The sequence below is a fragment of the Lissotriton vulgaris genome, chromosome 10 (assembly GCF_964263255.1).
Source record: "Lissotriton vulgaris chromosome 10, aLisVul1.2, whole genome shotgun sequence".
Classification (NCBI taxonomy): domain Eukaryota; kingdom Metazoa; phylum Chordata; class Amphibia; order Caudata; family Salamandridae; genus Lissotriton; species Lissotriton vulgaris.
Genome location: NC_141698.1, coordinates 337,722,803 through 337,740,396, shown reverse-complemented (window position 1 = coordinate 337,740,396; position 17,594 = coordinate 337,722,803).

Genomic DNA, 17,594 nt, shown 5'->3' with positions numbered 1-17,594 from the left:
GAAAAACAGCAAACAATTTTTGGAAATCATTAATCATTCCTTTTTCTCAGGGGAGAACAATTTGATTACAGACTGTGTAATTCCTGACGAGAGATGGGTACAGCATTTTGGCAATATTTATGGGGGCGACCCTTCAGATTGCCCAGGTGTTACTGAGGTGGACCACTGTGCAGCCACAGTGGTGTTTACGGAAGAGGAGGTTCTTAAGCTATCATGGAAACCACAAAAAACAAGGCACCAGGCCCCGATGGTGTGCCGGCTGACTTTTTCAAATACTGCCCAGCACTCTGGAGTAAAGTATTGACCAGAGTGTTCAGAGTAGCAAATGAAGGATCCCTACCTGAAACATGGGCAACATCTATAATCGTACCCATCTTCAAGAAGGGAAACCGGGAGGACCCTGGGTGTTACCGCCCAATCTCCCTTATTGACTCCACTTTTAAAATCCTAGGTAGAGTCCTTTTGGTTAAACTAAGGGAAAATTTAGAACAGAACGGGGGGCTCTCGAATATCCAATATGGTTTCCGTGAGAATAGGGGGACACTGGAACAATGCTCCAATCTCCACCTTCTAGTTTCCAGTACACGGTGGCTGGGGAGGGGTCAGTTTATTTGGCCTTTATGGACCTCTCCTCGGCCTTCGACCTGGTGAACAGGAGTAAGTTATGGACCCTTCTACTAGAGCTAGGCATAGAAGTATCCTTGGTGGCATTTATGGCAAGGTTACACCAGGATCTCAATGCAAAAATAAGAGTTACCAGGGACGGAAGGTGCACGGAAAGTTTTAAATCCGAGAAGGGGGTGCGCCAGGGCTGTATCCTGGCCCCCCTTCTCTTTACCATCTACATAAATGGCCTGGGGAAATACCTAGAAACAGGACTGGCTGATGTACCGCGTGTAGGAGGAGTTCAGATTCCAGCCCTCCTATACGCGGACGATGCCGTCCTAATAGCACGAACAGGCAACAGCCTACAGACCCTTCTGGACCGCTTTGGCTCCTTTATGGAGAACCTAGACTTGAAAATTAATGTTTCTAAGTCCCACACTATGATTATCGGACATAGAGTAAATATGTTACAAAAAAAATCATTTATTTGTAAGGGGGAGACTCTCTCTAGGGTACCAGTTTTTCCTTATCTGGGAGTCCTTTTTGATCAAAGAGGGTCCTGGGTCCCCCAGATTAAAGCAAAGAGCCTTAGCTTAGCACGATCATCATCAGCCCTGATGGCCTTTACAAAAAGACTAGGAGCCAAACCAATGGAGGCGGTGATTAAAATATATAACACTAAGTGTGTACCAATTGCCATGTATGGGTCTGCGATTTGGGGCTATGCAGACATGGCAAAAATACAGAGGGTAGAAAATGGTATTATTAGGAACATTTTATCGGTTCCTAATTCCACACCCACCTTCTCTATCCATGAGGAAATAGGTTTACCCCACATCACTGATAAACTAAAACTAGCTCCCCTTCTTTTTTGGGCCAAAACATGGCTGAACCCCGAGCTAACGCTAAATCATGCCATCCTTAAAGACGTTATTGCAAGGGATAATGCCATGAGAGTTCCCTGGCTGAAATATATCAAATCTACTTTACTTATGCTGGGGAGACCGGAACTTTTCAACGACCCAACTAACATCAGAAGGGAGGATATCAGATGGATTAAGCAGGCGTTTTTGGAGAGGGCTTGTATGGATAGAGAAGAGTTGGAATTGAGGAAACCCATGGTAAGGGCACATATAGCTTTAACGATCTCGCCCGCCTTGGAACCATACCTAAAAGTTGTGACTAATCCTCTCCATAGACTCTTACTTACAAAATTCAGGATGAACCTAATTCATTACTCTCTAGGAAATTTCCCTGTGTGGTCAAAACCTGAAGACGGTCCGCCATGTGGATGTGTCCAATTTTCAGTCCAAGACACCCTCCACTTTATATTTTTCTGTGGTTTCTATAGTAGTGAAAGGGCAAAATACCTACTCCCTGTCTTGAAAGCGGCGGGTTTTATTCAAATAAGGCCAGCTTTAATTTTCCTCCAAATGTTGGCAGATACTCACACTATGTTTAGTGTTGCTTGCTATTTAACTGCTGCATTTAGATCTAGGAAGAAAAGATTACCCCAGATAGACCTATTTTAACATAAATTTGTTCTTAAATGGAGAATTTTTAATATTTGTAAATAAATTTGTACATTTTTGTATATTTGTGTAACAACCTGATGAAATGAAGTCAATAATGTAGAACATTTTTGTAATGAGATCACGTGATGTTTTTAAAAATTGTATTTGTATTGTGACCTTTTATGATTTTAACAAAAATCGAATAAAGAGTATTTTGACTGACTGAAAAAGAACACATGCAATCAAAGCTTTGCAAATTTCAGGGAGGGTAAAGAAAAGGACACAATTTAGAAAGACTATTACCCACACAGATTTATATTTACCTAGAATAGTGTGAAGACCAACCCTGGCCACGGGCCAGTTGGAAAGGACAGGAGAACCCCCAAAGACTTCAGTGCCAGTAGGCAAGCAGGTGCAGCTCATGGACAATCAGGACAGGATAACCCCAGAATTTGGATCAGGACCGGATCACCAAAGGTTAAGACCAGCGGTTGCAACGCCTGCGCTGCTCCCTCTCTGCAAGGAATCTGCCAAAAACCCTGATTGGGTTACAACTTTCACCAACAAAGTGCTTCACCAGCACTTTCACTTCCCAAAAACCCAGATTGGGTTCTCGAACCTCCCGACAGAGTGCTCCGCAGCTCTCTGCTCTTAGTCACCTATTGAGTGCGTTGGGTTAGTGACAGGTCAGCTATTCAGACAAGTCGGACAATTTCTCTAGCTAAACCAACGCTAATTATACTGTTTTTCAGGTCAGTGTACCACCCCCCAATGTTGCAAGTGTAAGGATCCCCAATTTTGATTGGACAAAGGAGGAGGACAGGTCATCACACCACCCAAATTTTGGACTTTCTCAGTCTCCCTATTTAAATTTTGTCTACGCCCATTAAATTTCAGGTTCTCATGACATATGCCTTTTGGTTAACAATGGTGAATATAACATTGAATACAATGTAACAATTTCCAGTACAGTTCAGCTCCTTCTAACTGGGTTACAGGTCGTCTTCCCAGGCGCATCTTGGCTGTTGCTGCCATCTGGCTGGGTTTCAATGCCGCAGAGTTCATCTTCCCTCTGCAGGGTGACATGCGCAGAAAGGACTTCCAAAATGGAGTAGTAAGCACCTCCCAGGCCCAAAGAATACGATACATGAAAAGTAAAAGGAAACAATTTAGAACACAGTAATAAATGATTACTCTGTATACCATGAATTTCTATGCTATACCCATTACTTTAATATAAACTATAGCATTAGGATTAAGCAAAACGAACAGCTTAGCTAAAGCAGCAGTGCAAGCCTCTCGCATTAGAGAACACAGAACAGCCATTTTAGCACTAGTGCGCAGATGCGACAAGGTTCCCTCCAAAGCTGCGAGTACGTCATGTCACGTGGGTATGACAGACGCATGCGCATTAGAAATTCCCGCGTAGCAGCAGCCATATTAGATGCAAACGTATTAGGATTAGAAAACACATAAGCAAGCTTCTGTCGGATTCCCCATGTAAGTGTAACATGTGCAAAATTAGTAAAGCAAACAGGTTGGTTACTTCGTTATTTGTTATTTGAGGCTCATGAGGACGAGCAAGTCGCTTCAAATGCGAATCCTTGCTCCATCACATGCCAAGGTTTAATTTTCCTCGAGTCAGCTCATTTTTGACCAGGGCCAGACTAGGAAACCAAAGCATTTTCCAAAACTCCCTCAAGTGGTTGTTGTTCTATTCAAAACAAATCTACAATTTCCTCAGCGATCCTTTTGGCTAAAACTAGTTACAAACAAATACCTATGTTATCCTTCGTGTACTCTGCCAAGCGCTGTAATAGGGTCAAGATCCGGAAACTTCAGGAGGCGGGACTTGCAGAAGCTGAACTGACTCGTCACATTCACACTGTACAATAGGGGGCAAATGCCAACATATTTTACCGGGGCTGCGTTTATCTCCGAGCCCACCACTTCAACTGCCTCCAACTTTTTTTTTATTATTTAAAAATAAAAACCGGAAATATGTCTATTTTTTTTCTGCCGTTGATCTGCTTTGCCATAAATGGCGGTAGTCTGGCTGCTAATATTGTTAGGTTTCAATGTAACTTTTTGCAGCCTGTCAGACCTGGTGTGTGCCGACAAATGCCCAAAATAAAGCAAAATGAGGCCACTCAGGAAACAAGGCGAAGGGCATTGAATTAATTTTGACAAGTGCTGACATATTAACATTCTGCTAAAAATTATAATACACCTCTGTTCCCTTGGCCATGAATCAAGATGAAATTTTCGATGTGATTTTATCTGCACTGTTATTGCCTTTTTGAAATTTTCCAATTTCCAGAGGAGCAGCCGGTTAGCACAGCAAATCGTCTCTCATTCTGACATTGTCAATGACAGATGAGTCCAGCAGTAACAGACTCAGGTATGCGGCTCTGCGCGTTACCTCCAGGTGCAGACGCTTCCCCTTGAAATCTGTGGCAGGACATGGCTGACTAGCCAGGCAGACCTTGTGAATGCTTGTGGAAAGGGGTACATCTGTTTATTTACCAGCAAAGTTCATGGCTTGTGTGTGTCTCCACGTGTGCCCCATGGGGAAATCCATTCTCCATGGGAGGTGACTTGAAAGTCCCTTGTTTTGTTTTATCAGTTTTTCTCTAAGATTAAAAATGCAATAATAGACGTGCTTAAAAAAATATGGATCTAAAAAGCACTTTCGTGGGCCCCTTTCACAGCAGAGTTATTGTAAAGCTATTGTTCTGTGTCTTTCTTTGGATTAGAGGACTCACGATTAATTAATTATTTCAGAATAAGCAAAAAGTTCCCCTGAGTGCCTTTTGCATATCTTAAAAATGCCACCAATAAAAACTATCTAGGTTTATTCCCTTTATTTTTTATAAAAAATAAAATATGTACCATTTTAAGAAATTCTATTCCAAAGAAAGAATATCCTTGCTCCAAACGCTGTGATCGGAGCGATTTTATGATTAGATATTGTTAAAAACTGCTTAAAAACAGTCGTGCCTATTAAGTACGATCCACGGCCAAAAACCTATGACACAATTACTTATATAGAGCCTATTGGCAGAGCTGCAAAGTCCCCCCATGGCATCTCACCAACCATATATAGTGCTGTGGGTATTTTATTTCTCAAAAATGCTTCTGGCAGCACTTCAAGAGCACTTCTCACTACATCATTCAGTGCCGACTGGATAACATGGTGGCATGACAAAGTGGTCAACACCAAAGCAGCATGATGTGACTGCAGGGTCTGTAAAAAAAACTCAGCTTTTATAACTGTGATTGAAGGTCTGATGTCTCTTCTTAAATAGATGTCACATGTGTTTGTAAACTTAAGAGCTCTGAAAAAGAACAGGTCTTCTGTGGCCACTCATAATCTCCTCTTCTATAAAGATAAGCAACTCAACAGGTTTAGTTAATTTTTATCGAAATGTCAGGTTTTTGTTGAGCAAGAATCAGGTCAAGTCAGGCCTCAGTCTGTTGTGCCTTTTGCAATGGTTCTGAGTTTTCCATAACAGATGGGAGTCTGGGCTGGCTTCAAATTGTATGTTGTAGGCATTCACTTGTGGTTATTTCATCATTGTTATGAAATCTTTTCTAAGTTTAAACTTCCCAACGTTCTTCACATGACTTTATCTGAGGCTACAAAACCCAACTGTCATGATGTTCATGATATGCCACATCTGAGAATGCAAACCTGAACCCTTGTGATTTACATGAAACTAGATCTGAGTGTACAACACCCAGCCTTTATGATGTGCACAAGACTCCATCTGATGAGTCACCATAAAACCTATTATGTGCATGAAATGCTCTCTGAAGTTAAACACTTCACCCTCATAATGTAGTCCGAACAGAATCAATAGCTACCACCCATACACTAAAGATGTACCTGAGACTCCATTTGAAGCTACAGCTTAGTCCATTACAATGTATAAGAGAATTGATTTGACAGGTTTGGAACTGGAACACATTATTTTTAGCTTGTTTTGGCATCTATAACCAATCTAGCTACCACAAAAAGTGTTATATTAGCAGCTACACAGACATGAGCTGGAGCCAGTCCTAAAGTCCTCTATTTCACTCTCATTTTACATGTACTTTCCCTTACTCCAGTGATAGACACTGTTTGTTTTCTCTCAGGATTCCAGAGCATTTTTTTAACTTCTCTGGGAATGCAAAATTTCGGTTGGTGACTGGGTTTGTGTTAGAAAGTAGGAAGTAGTGGCGCTCTGAGCAGTATGATGTTGTGGCTGAGATCTGTGTGCAGTAGGCACGCGGTGCAAAACATAACAGGGGAAAGGTTCGCGTTCCCTGGGAATGCGTTTTTTATTTTTTAATTCAATTCTTTTTTTATTCGACCTTCCGAAGACAGGTCACAAAAGATACACATAATAACAAACAACATTAAGATCAAACACATCACAGAATGTTACAATCACATTTTCCATTTAAAATAAGTACGACCACAGACAAAAACAGTAATTTGATCGTAACTAAAGTGACGGTACAAATAGACTAGATCCTAACATAGCAGCAATTATTATCCAATGGCATTAAATGTTAAAATCAGTCATATACACGAGTTAGCAGCAGCAGTAAATGCTTTAGCAGCAATACAAATACAATATATACAGAAATTAATAAAGTGCATTGATATTAAAACAGCATGCTCCTTCTCTTTGCTAAAGTGCACTTCAGAAAACTTGCAACTGCAAAACAAAACTCGCGATCATTGAGATGCTGGAGGAAAAACAAAGCAGCTTTATATTTAGAAAATGTGTGCCTGCCTAAAAGTGGTATTAAACATTTCCTAGTAAATGGAAGATAGCATTTTGACAGAAAAATACAGAATGTAAAATGGTTTGGCACAAATGTTCATCACAAGGGCAAGTGGTAATAGATTTAGAAGAATATTGGCCCAGGGGGAAGCATATCAACCAGTGGAATGACCCCAGCCTAAATCTTGTTAACAAATTCATTTCATGCACATTATTTACATATAAAAGATACGGTGCAATGAAGGGAGGTACTTGTATAAGGCAGTGATCCATAACAGACGGTTTAGATACTTCAAGCAATTTCCTGGACAATTCTTTGTGATTTCAGAAACTATCCAAACCCCTCTGGCGATCCCCTTTACCAATTGAATCTGGGTGCTCAAACATTGAGGCATAACCAAGTTCCATGAGGCAGGTTATGATATATTGGTGCCAGGGGATAGAGAAGCCTCATGTACAACTTACACAGTCTCTGATAATAGCCCAATTGAGATCAGCTTCTTCATTTGTCCAGATAGAGCACCAGGTGGCTAGAGGTGCCACGTTTATTGTATCTTGAACATAATCAAGACCTAACTCCAGATGGAGGGAGAAGTGCAGCGAGGAAGGGGGAACTCCTAGAACTCTGTGACAAAATATATTCTCCTCTGATTGCATAGCAAGTACGTCCCTACATCACCAGATGCCCATGCCATATGTTAAAATAGGTATACATTTACGATTATAAATCTCTAAGATTGGGGCTATGGGCTTTTTACCTATGGACGTAGCAAGGGAAAATTAGTACCAACTGCCTGCGTAAATCGTGTTACTCTGTTTTTTATGCAGGTATGCCACTACAACCTTCATCGAATTCCAGGCCTAGATACGGGAAGGAACTACCCCTACCCAACTTTTTGCCCTCTATTTTCAGACTGCAGGATTGGGTATTTTTAGGGCCACAAATCATTACAAAAGTTTTCTTATAATTTGGCTTCAGCCCCAGGTCCTTCATATAACTGACTTAACTGGCAATTAGTTTTTGTAGGCCTTTCGCAGTCTTTGCCAGAAGGACTGTGTCGTCCTCATAGAGTAGCGCTGGCACAGCCTTTTTCTCAACTTGTGGGACTTCAGCCCCAACCGTAACTAAAGTATTCTCCAAATCGTTGGTGTAAAGGAGGAATAGGATTGGGGCAAGTATGCAACCTTGGCGCACCCCCTGCTTAATGCTAAGCAACCCTGAGCATTCTCCCGCATTGCCATACCTCACCGAAGTGGAAAGATCATGATGGAGAAGCCCCAGAAAGGCGACCAAGCCCGCACTGACTCCCATATTTACTAAAATGTCCCACAGTTTAGAGTGTCAGATACGCTAGCCAGATCCATAAATGCCAGGTGGGTAAAGGTGCCCTTCATGTATTTATATTTAGCCAAGATGAGGTGAAGATTAAGGCACTGTTCGATTGTGCCTAGCCCCTTCCTGAACCCATACTGGCCAAGATATGGTTGTCATTAATCCAGTACAATAGGCGGTCTAGCACGACTCTCCCAATTATTTTAATGGAAGAATCCAAAAGGGATATCAGTTGATAACATTTAGGATTGTGCGTGTTACCTTTTTTTAAAACAGGCACTATAACAGATGAACACCAGGACTTTGGCACTCCCTCGCCACAGACTCAATTAAAAACTGTGGTGAGTACCGGAGACCGGAATAGTAGGTCTTCCTTAAATAAATCCAATAGGATTCCATCCGGGTCCGGCACCTTATTACCTTTACTATTGTCAATTGCTTTCCGTACTTCCCCTTCATTAAAAACAAGGTTTTGACATGTTAAATTCAGCTGTACTGGGGCCTCCACGGCACAAAGATCAGCAGAATAAAGACTAGAGTAGTGCAACATCCATGTCTCGGGAGATATATGGACGGTTACTTTATCAGCTGGTAGGGTGGGAGATAGAACTGACTGAACAGCTTTCCAGAAGGCTTGGGGATCTATGGAATGACAGGCTCCCACTATAGAATCCCACTTCTCCTCCTTCAAGGCTGACTTTTTTTATAGCAAGCTTATACAGCATCCTACTTTCCCTGATCGCAGTCTGATCTCTGGGATTTTGCTTTAAGCCCCTGCATAAGGTATTGTTAGCTTCTCTACAGGCATTATCAAGCCAGGAATGAGCCTGATGGCTAAGCTGGATAATGGGTCTAACAAATACAAGTTTTACTATGTCTAATAAAATTGCAAAACTATGTAGGATACAGGCTGGCACACATGGTATGCAATTACAACTATCCACCAGGGTAGAACTAATCGGTATTACCGGGGACATTATGCTGTTCATGTTCACTGAATGCCAAACCACCCTAGGCCCTGCGTCCTTAGTGGATAATACCTGGATAAATAGAGGATTAGGCTTCTGACCATTATGTGGTAACACAATCTTTGCCGAGATGGGGTGGTGATCGCTATATGACTGGATAAGAACCTCACAGTCTTTAATAAGGGGAAGCATGCTCCAGGTGACAAATATTTAATTGATGGTGCTTTCTGCACCTCGTCCTATAAAGGTGGGAATATGCTGGTCAGTCAATTTGGGAGCCTTATTGACCATACCCTGTTCTAGCAAATGGGTAAATAGAACCCGTCCCCTAGCATCCATCACATTGTGATCCAGCTCATGGGAAATTGGATCAAAGGTGGTTGGGAACAGGAAGCCCCAATGTTGCATTAAAATCCCCTGCCACCATCAGCTTAAAGAGGTCATCCGCACAAACCTCTCTCTCCGCAAGCATGTCAATCAGCACAAAAAAGCCTTGGAAGTCACCTTTAGATGCAAAATTGTTGTTATAGAAATTTACCAAGTACAGCTTAAAAGAATCATTCCAAGAAAGACAAAAAGTTTGCGCCTCCCCCTGAAATAACTGAACAATCAGGCCAGCAATTTCTATTTTCAGCCAGGCCGACAGATCCCCTTCAGCTCTAACCGCTATAGATGGAGTGGCAGATAAGCTAAAACACGAGAACCCATTACATACATAATGAAAGATCGCCATCCAACCAATGCGATCTTTGAGGCTACACCCGCTATATTCCAATTTAAGATTTTCAGGTATACATTGTCTATTTGGCCTTCATCGACGCCTAAGTACACACTTTCCCCTGAGGGTGGAGGGCTCAGTAAGGAACCAGGGGGCGGTTGGGGAACACATCAAATCAGCACGATGCACCATAGGATTCACTGTATGAAGTCCTACACACAAATGGTCCTGTGGGAGAGTATTGTTTACTGGTACAACAGGCCTGGGATTACAGGAAACCCCACCCTCCTCCTCTAATACTTTCACCAAGGGCAAATTAATATAACGGGGAGAGGGTGGCATTTGGATAACAAGAGCCAGTTTGACAAGTGACCTGTCCGCCTCCTGGAGGTCAGAACAGACAGACTCCTCCCCAAACCGTCAATCAATTCCTTCCATCCCAACCAATGGGGCAAATCTATTAGACCGGTGGACTGGAGTGATACTGAAGGGAGGGACCAGGCGGCACAGAGACACTGGGAACAAAGCTACCAGAAGTACGAGATTGGCTCACCAAGCTGATAAAAGAAGCCAAGAGGGACCATCTTAATGGAGCTAGTTTTGACCATTCCCATACTTCCTCAATAAAGTATTTCCTGGAATACCCTAGGCGAAAGGAAATTTACCACAATGACATCTCCATGTTTTACAAAACCCTTGCCCACAATGTCTTTCACCTGTCTAGCCAATAGAATTTTTTGTGATGTGTCCCAGTTACTAGTAACGTTGTTATTCTGCCAATGGATGGATTTATTCGTTAGGCCTCTGTTAGTTTCCATATTGGTTTCTGTGAGCCTGGGCACATTTGTCAATACAAAGACATACAGAGCAGTGCTGGGGTAAGGTCTATCACAGGAGGAACAGCCAGGTTTGGAGTACGGGCTAATTGTGGAATGGCTGGTTGGGATATTGGTAAGATGTCAAATGGATGAGGAGCACCCTTGCTTTGAACAGAGATGGTATAATTAAAGTCAGAGGTCGAGTACTGAGTACAAGTAATAATGGAAGACCAGAGATCAGGCAACCTCACCAGGTTGGATTACATTTTTGCCAATCGATCAAGAATCGGGTGTAACTTGGAGTCCAAGAGGTCACCTAGGCATTCGCTCAAATCCTACAAGGTATTCTCGTTAACCTCAACCGGGCTCCCAGGTGAGATATCATCTACAGCCTTATTATGCAAAGGACTTTTGCTAATTTTAGGAGAATATCTCGGCTTAGTGGATTTTGCAATTTTCTTCCCCGTTTGGCTCTTGGGACACTCTCCCCTTCAGAAACTCACAACTGGTCACACAACTGGGTGCCACCATTTGTGTATGTTGGGCCAGACTCAAGCCCCCCTCCAGGGGCAGCCCCCAATGCAGGCTGACCCTACACCCACACTATGGGCCTGTGTCGTAAAGCAAGTCAGGGTCCTTGGTTTCTCTGGAGGGCTTGTTACCCCTAAAGTGCTCTGAGATGTTAATGGATCACAACAGCTTTGATTAATCTGTGGAAGAGTGATATCTTCAGTAGTAAGAGAAAGGCGGTGTTCTACCAGCCGGACCTTGTTTATATCCACAGCTGAGGTTAAATAATTGTCTATTGTCGAGCGCGTACGGGGGTAGTAACATGCTGGAGACACTTGGAGCACCCTTTCTCTTACCCATTGTATGGACCTAACTAGAAGGAGAACATAGATCAAACACAGAAATGGGGTAAGCAGAGTAGGCTAACGTTCTTTATACCAGGGAAACACGACCAGCCACTGCTCTCTTAGCATTAATGTAAGGAGGAGCCACTGTACCTTGGGTCTTGGGGCTGTCGTTGAGCTTTTGTTGCTACCAGGCTCGTCCGCTGTGGGCTTTAGGGGGGTCGCCCAGCCCAGCCTTATCCAGGTGCAGACGGGCCTGCCCTTGGCCCGGGCTTTGCCCCGCATTGCCCGGGCAGGCCCTCGTGCGTCCCATGATATTGAAGCCCTCCAAGCTTTTTAAAAGCACCTCCTGGCACTGAGGGCATCATAGGCGGCGACCTGGCTGGGAAGGAGGTGATGGAGTTCCTGGCCCCCCGGTGCAACTGTCGGCAAAGGAATCATGTGCCAGGCGTCCGGAGTTGCCGGAGACCTCCTAGATGTTTGGAAGCACCTCCTGGCACTGCGGGCGTCATAGGCGGCGAGCTGGCCACGAAGGAGGCTGGGTGATGGAGGTCCTGGCCACCGGTGCAACTGGCGGCAAAGGAATCAGGTGCTGGGCGTCCCTCGCTGCGGGAGCCCTCCAAGTTTTTGGAAAGTGCCTCCTGGTGCTGCGGACATCTTAGGTGGCCAGCTGGCCACGAAGGAGGCTGGGTGATGGAATTCCTGACCCCCCCAGTGCAACTGGCGGGAAAGGAATCAGGTGCTGGGCGTCCCGCACTGCAGGAGCCCTCCAAGCTTTTTAAAAGCTCCTCCTGCCTCTGCGGGTGTCGTAGGCAGTGAGCTGGCCGCAAAGGAGGCTGGGTGATGGAGTTCCTGGCCCCCGGTGCAACTGGTGGCAAAGGAATCAGGTGCCGAAAGTATTTCTAATGCTATGTGCGGGTTGATCTCTATTTGCAAACGTGTTTTGGTCGCAAACTTGTAGGTTGATACCAGCATACTCACGTATGAATCAGCTGTGGCGTCTCCTTTAGAGTGCACTCTTTCACTCGAATAATCCATAGTGTGTTGTACATGCATTAAAGGTAGTTTTTTTCAGTGGCTGTTTAACCCTAATCTGCAACTATTTTGCTGTAAGTATTTTAAGTAGATATTGCAAGTGTGTAAACAGAAGGATGGAGCTGAACAATCTGAGTGTGAGCCTGCAGATTTACTTTCTGAGGGGCTAATAAAAATGCCTATGTTTCCACTATTTGTGCTGTGGAGCCAGTTAATATCTTGGTGTATGTCTGCAATGACTGCAATGACTTACATTTGGTTCTATAAAAAAATATCACTAGGGCACGTTGATGTCAGCTGTAGAGTAGTAAATCTGTACATTGGATATTCTGATTTTTATTATTTTGAAAATAAATGTAAAAAAATTCAATAAAGCAGTGAAACACCCAGAACTTCTGAACTCTCAAATTCACCCTAAACTGCTGCACATGCAGCAGAATACTTGTGATTGGTCCTTACCTCTGACCGAGCCAAGCCAATAGTATCAAATAAACAAAAGGAAAAAATCTAAGGCAGATTATGTGGACTAGTTGGAACTACTTGTTGGCACTGAAGGCACTCTTGATCTCTGAGTGAGGGATTATTATTTTAAAATTAAATGCCTGCAAGTGGATAAAGGGATGTCCACTCCATCACCCTTATGTGTAATGATCTTGAAATTAGTATGGTAGCCTTTATGATAGCTTTCAAAGACACAATAGTTATCTTTTTGCCAAGGGCTGTTGTATTCTGTAGCCAAGTGCAAATGAGAACTGGATGTAATAAAAATGTTTGCCATTCATTGTTAAGAATATAGTTGGAGGGCAGAACTAGCCACTGGAGAAGATGGCAGTGATTCATTGAGGCTCCGATTCAGATGGGATTGGGTAATAGAGATTTGATCTGGTTTATTTTAATATCAAATTGGAGTTTCTAACTCACTGAATTCAGTTATATGAGTTGTTTCTGAAAAGCTTGTAGACCTTAAGGTTACTGATTAATGTATGCTTCTCTGTCTAACAACATCAACCAAGTTATGTGTGCTAGGAAAACCTTTTTTTCCAAGTTAGTTTTCTTACCTAGATATCAATTTGACAGCTTTTCTTTTTTAAATGAGGTTTTTATCCCACCTACTTTACTCCAATTTACAGTAATTTCTGGGTCCCGCCACTGGATAACACGCGTCCCTGATGTTTTTTCCTGAGGAGATTGCTCAGGGCTGTGGGCTTCTGTTTGGTCACTTCTCTCTGCGGAGCATCCGCCAGAACATCTGCTGTGCTTTTGATCCTGTGATTACTGGGAATAGTGATCATCAGAATAGATATATCTTTCTGTTGGTCTTGGATGTTTATGAACCTTTAATTTATAGCCCTGACAGGACACTCCATCATGCTTGCATCTGTATCTCCTACCGGCAGAGCTGCCTCTAGTTCAGCTACATTTTTTCAGAATTGCCATTGTTCATCTTCTTTTTCTATAGCAGTGCTGTCTGTTTTTTGTTGAAGCTAAGGTTTGGGCAGTTTGGTTCCTCAGATATTGTGAGAGGCTGGCCTGGTATATGATGTCCACTAATGTAATAGGTCACCTTGCACCAGTCTAGACAACCCTTATGGTGATTTAAGAGGTCTCAGACAACCTTAGAAAACTACCCAATTGGTAGCTGTGGAGAGCAGCCTTCAGGCTCAGTCTTGAAGGAGTGTAAAGCAGCTTGTTTTACCAGAATGCAATCTTATAGTATAGATTAAACGAAAAAGAACAGCACAAAATATTTATTGAAATATGTATTTATTATATAACACTCTCTAGTATGTAACAGTATCTCCTACCCGGAGATAGACACAAAGCACACAATACTATAGCAAAGAAATCACAGTAATAGCACTAATACACAGTGGGCCCCAGGGGGATACCAAACCATATACCAGTGGTTCCCAAACTTTTTAGACCCGTGGCTCCCTTGACCTAGTTGGCAGTTGGCCGTGGCTCCCCACCATTGTTTTACCCGCGCACCGGGGTGCCGCGGCGCACCCTTTGGGAACCACTGGTCTACATGAAGAATCAAGGCTAGACGTGATGAAGGATTCAGAGAGTAGCCATCACTGTCATAAAACTTTATTTGCAATCACAAAGATCTTATAAAGTACATCTCAATGCATACATAGAGTAGTATAAAGCACTCCCACTAAAAGTAACCAGGCTAGAGAAAGGCTCAAGGAGCTCTGTGGCGTTACAAGAGGTTTACGTGAGGTGGGCCCCGACCATGGGTATCCGCAGAAATGTTTTCGGGGGGGGAGGGCATTTTTAACTTCATCACCATCCTCCTTGCACTCTTTCCCCCTCCACCTTGCACCCTCCCCCCTTCCCCTTGTACCCTACTTCACCTCAGCCTTGCAACCTTTTCTACCTTGCACCCTTCTCCCCTCTGCCTAGCACCCTTCTCCCCTCTGCCTTGCACCCTTCTCCCCTCTGCCTTGCACCCTTCTCCCTTCTGCCTTACACCCTTCTCCCCTCTACCTGGCACCCTTCTCTCTGTCTAGCACCCTTCTCCCCTCTGCCTAGCGCCCTTCTCCCCTCTGCCTTGCACCCTTCTCCCCTCTGCCTTGCACCCTTCTCGCCTTGCACCCTTCTCCCCTCTGCCTTGCACCCTTCTCCCCTCTGCCTTGCGCCCTTCTCCCCTCTGCCTTGCGCCCTTCTCCCCTCTGCCTTGCACCCTTCTCCCCTCTGCCTTGCACCCTTCTCCCCTCTGCCTTGCACCCTTCTCCCCTCTGCCTTGCACCCTTCTCCCCTCTGCCTTGCACCCTTCTCCCCTTTACCTTGCACCCTTCTCCCCTCACACTCTCCAACATGCAGCAGTCACGAGTGACGACCCCTCAACGAGGAGTGAGGCAAAGACAGAAGCTGGCAGAGTACGGCTGCATCAAGGCATAAGGCGCCCACCCAACGCTCTCTACCAGGCCTCTCACCCTGCACCCACCCAGTGCTCTCCACCAGGCCCCTGAACCTGCACCCACCCAACGCTCTCCACCAGGCCCCCCCACCCTGCACCCACCCACCCAATGCTCTCCACCAAGCCCCTGACCCCGCACCCACCCACCCAACGCTCTCCACCAGGCCCCTGACCCTGCACCCACCCAACGCTCTCCACCAGGCCCTCCACCCTGCACCCACCCACCCGACGCTCTCCACCAGGCCCCTGACTTCACACCCACCCACCCAACGCTCTCCACCAGGACCCCCACCCACCCAACGCTCTCCACCAGGCCCCTGACCCCGCACCCACCCACCCAACGCTCTCCACCAGGCCCCTGACCCTGCACCCACCCACCCACCCAATGGAGGTTAAAGATAGTCATTTTATGCGTATCTGTGCTCCCAGAGAGAACACTGGGATACCGCCACAGGTTTATTAAGCAGCACACGAACACCCTCTCTCTCTCCCAATCATTAAATTATTCCACCATTTAAAGAATCCAAAATATATGTCATCAATAATGTGATTTTTCTGCCTGATAATGGACTTGGTACAATGTTGCACATGAATTTGAAAAAGCTGTCATAATAAGAAAGTTCGTGAATGTCATTGGACAGTTGAAAAGTTTTACCCTTTTTCTGTGTTTTGGTCGGCTGGATTTTTTTTTGCTGCAGATTTATATAGCGCAAACTCGACCTGAAGAGCACCAGTCACGTTACACAAGGATACATTCATGTGTTCTTTTTTTGTAGGCGCTGGGAGATTAAGTGATTTGCCCAGAATGACACAGGATTCTGAGCTGACGTCGTGGGTCGAACCCGGTTCCCCAGCTCCAAAATTGGCAGCTCGCAGTTTCACATTTTGAGGATAATTATATATTTTTTTCAGACCCACATCCTGCACAGCGGCGCGGCGCCCCTGGCTTCCCTTCACGGCGCACCAGGGTGCCGCGACGCACTCTTTGGGAACCACAGATGTATGACATAGATATTAAGAGTGTACTCCCTGGACAGGTCCTGAGCATGGGTAGAGGAGGGGAGAAGATGGAGCTTGCGGTCAGAGCTACCCACTTTCGAACTGAGGAATCAGGTTTGATTCTGGTTTTGGCTCAACATCCTATGATCCTGGGCAAATAACTTAGGGGCATATTTACAATAACTGGCGCATCCCTGCAAATCAGGAGGGATGCGCCAGTTATTGTGCGCCGCAGCTCCGCCATCATGGATGCGCCGATTTACAATGGTGCAAAAACGGCACAGATGCGTGACGCATCTGTGCTGTAAAAGTGACGCATTGCTGGAGTTGCATCGCAAGCGCGACGCAGCTCCAGCAATGCTGTGGGGGCCCTATCTAGTTAATGCTGCGTCAATCCTTACGCCTGCTTCAGGCAGGCGCAGGGTTTTGATGCAGCATGGGCTCAAAAGTGACTGAGTGAAATCTTGTAGATTTCACTCAGCCACTTTTAGGAGGCGTTCCTGCGCTGGAACGCCCCCTCCTGCGCAGGAACACCTACATGTGGCGCAGGGCATTACAAGGTGACGCATCTCCCAGATGCGTCACGTTGTAAGTACCCCCGCACCATGGAGCAGGATTTGTGCCGCCGCTTCGTCACAAAAGTGACGCAACGGCGGCGTAAATGATGCACAAGGGGCTTGTAAATCTGCCCCTCAATCTCTCCATATCTAAAAAAGGAACATGTCCTTATGAAATGTCATTAGTGCTCATGTAAAGCACTCCAAAATGTTTGGGTTGGGTTTGCTCTATATAAAAATTGAGGGGGAAAAATGAAAAAATTCGTTTAATTTACTCTTTCAATGCTATTTGCATCTAAATAACCAAAGGTGCTCGTGACTCCACAAGGAGCATTACCCCCTCCTGTGCTGCAACACCTTCCTTTCTGCCACTGACTGGCATCTCTTTCACAGCTCATCAGCAGCTGAAAGAGTTGATTGCCTTTTTAAATTTTTGCCTTTCAGTAAGAAGTGCCTGGATCTTCATTGGCAGGCGGGCCTCACAGCTA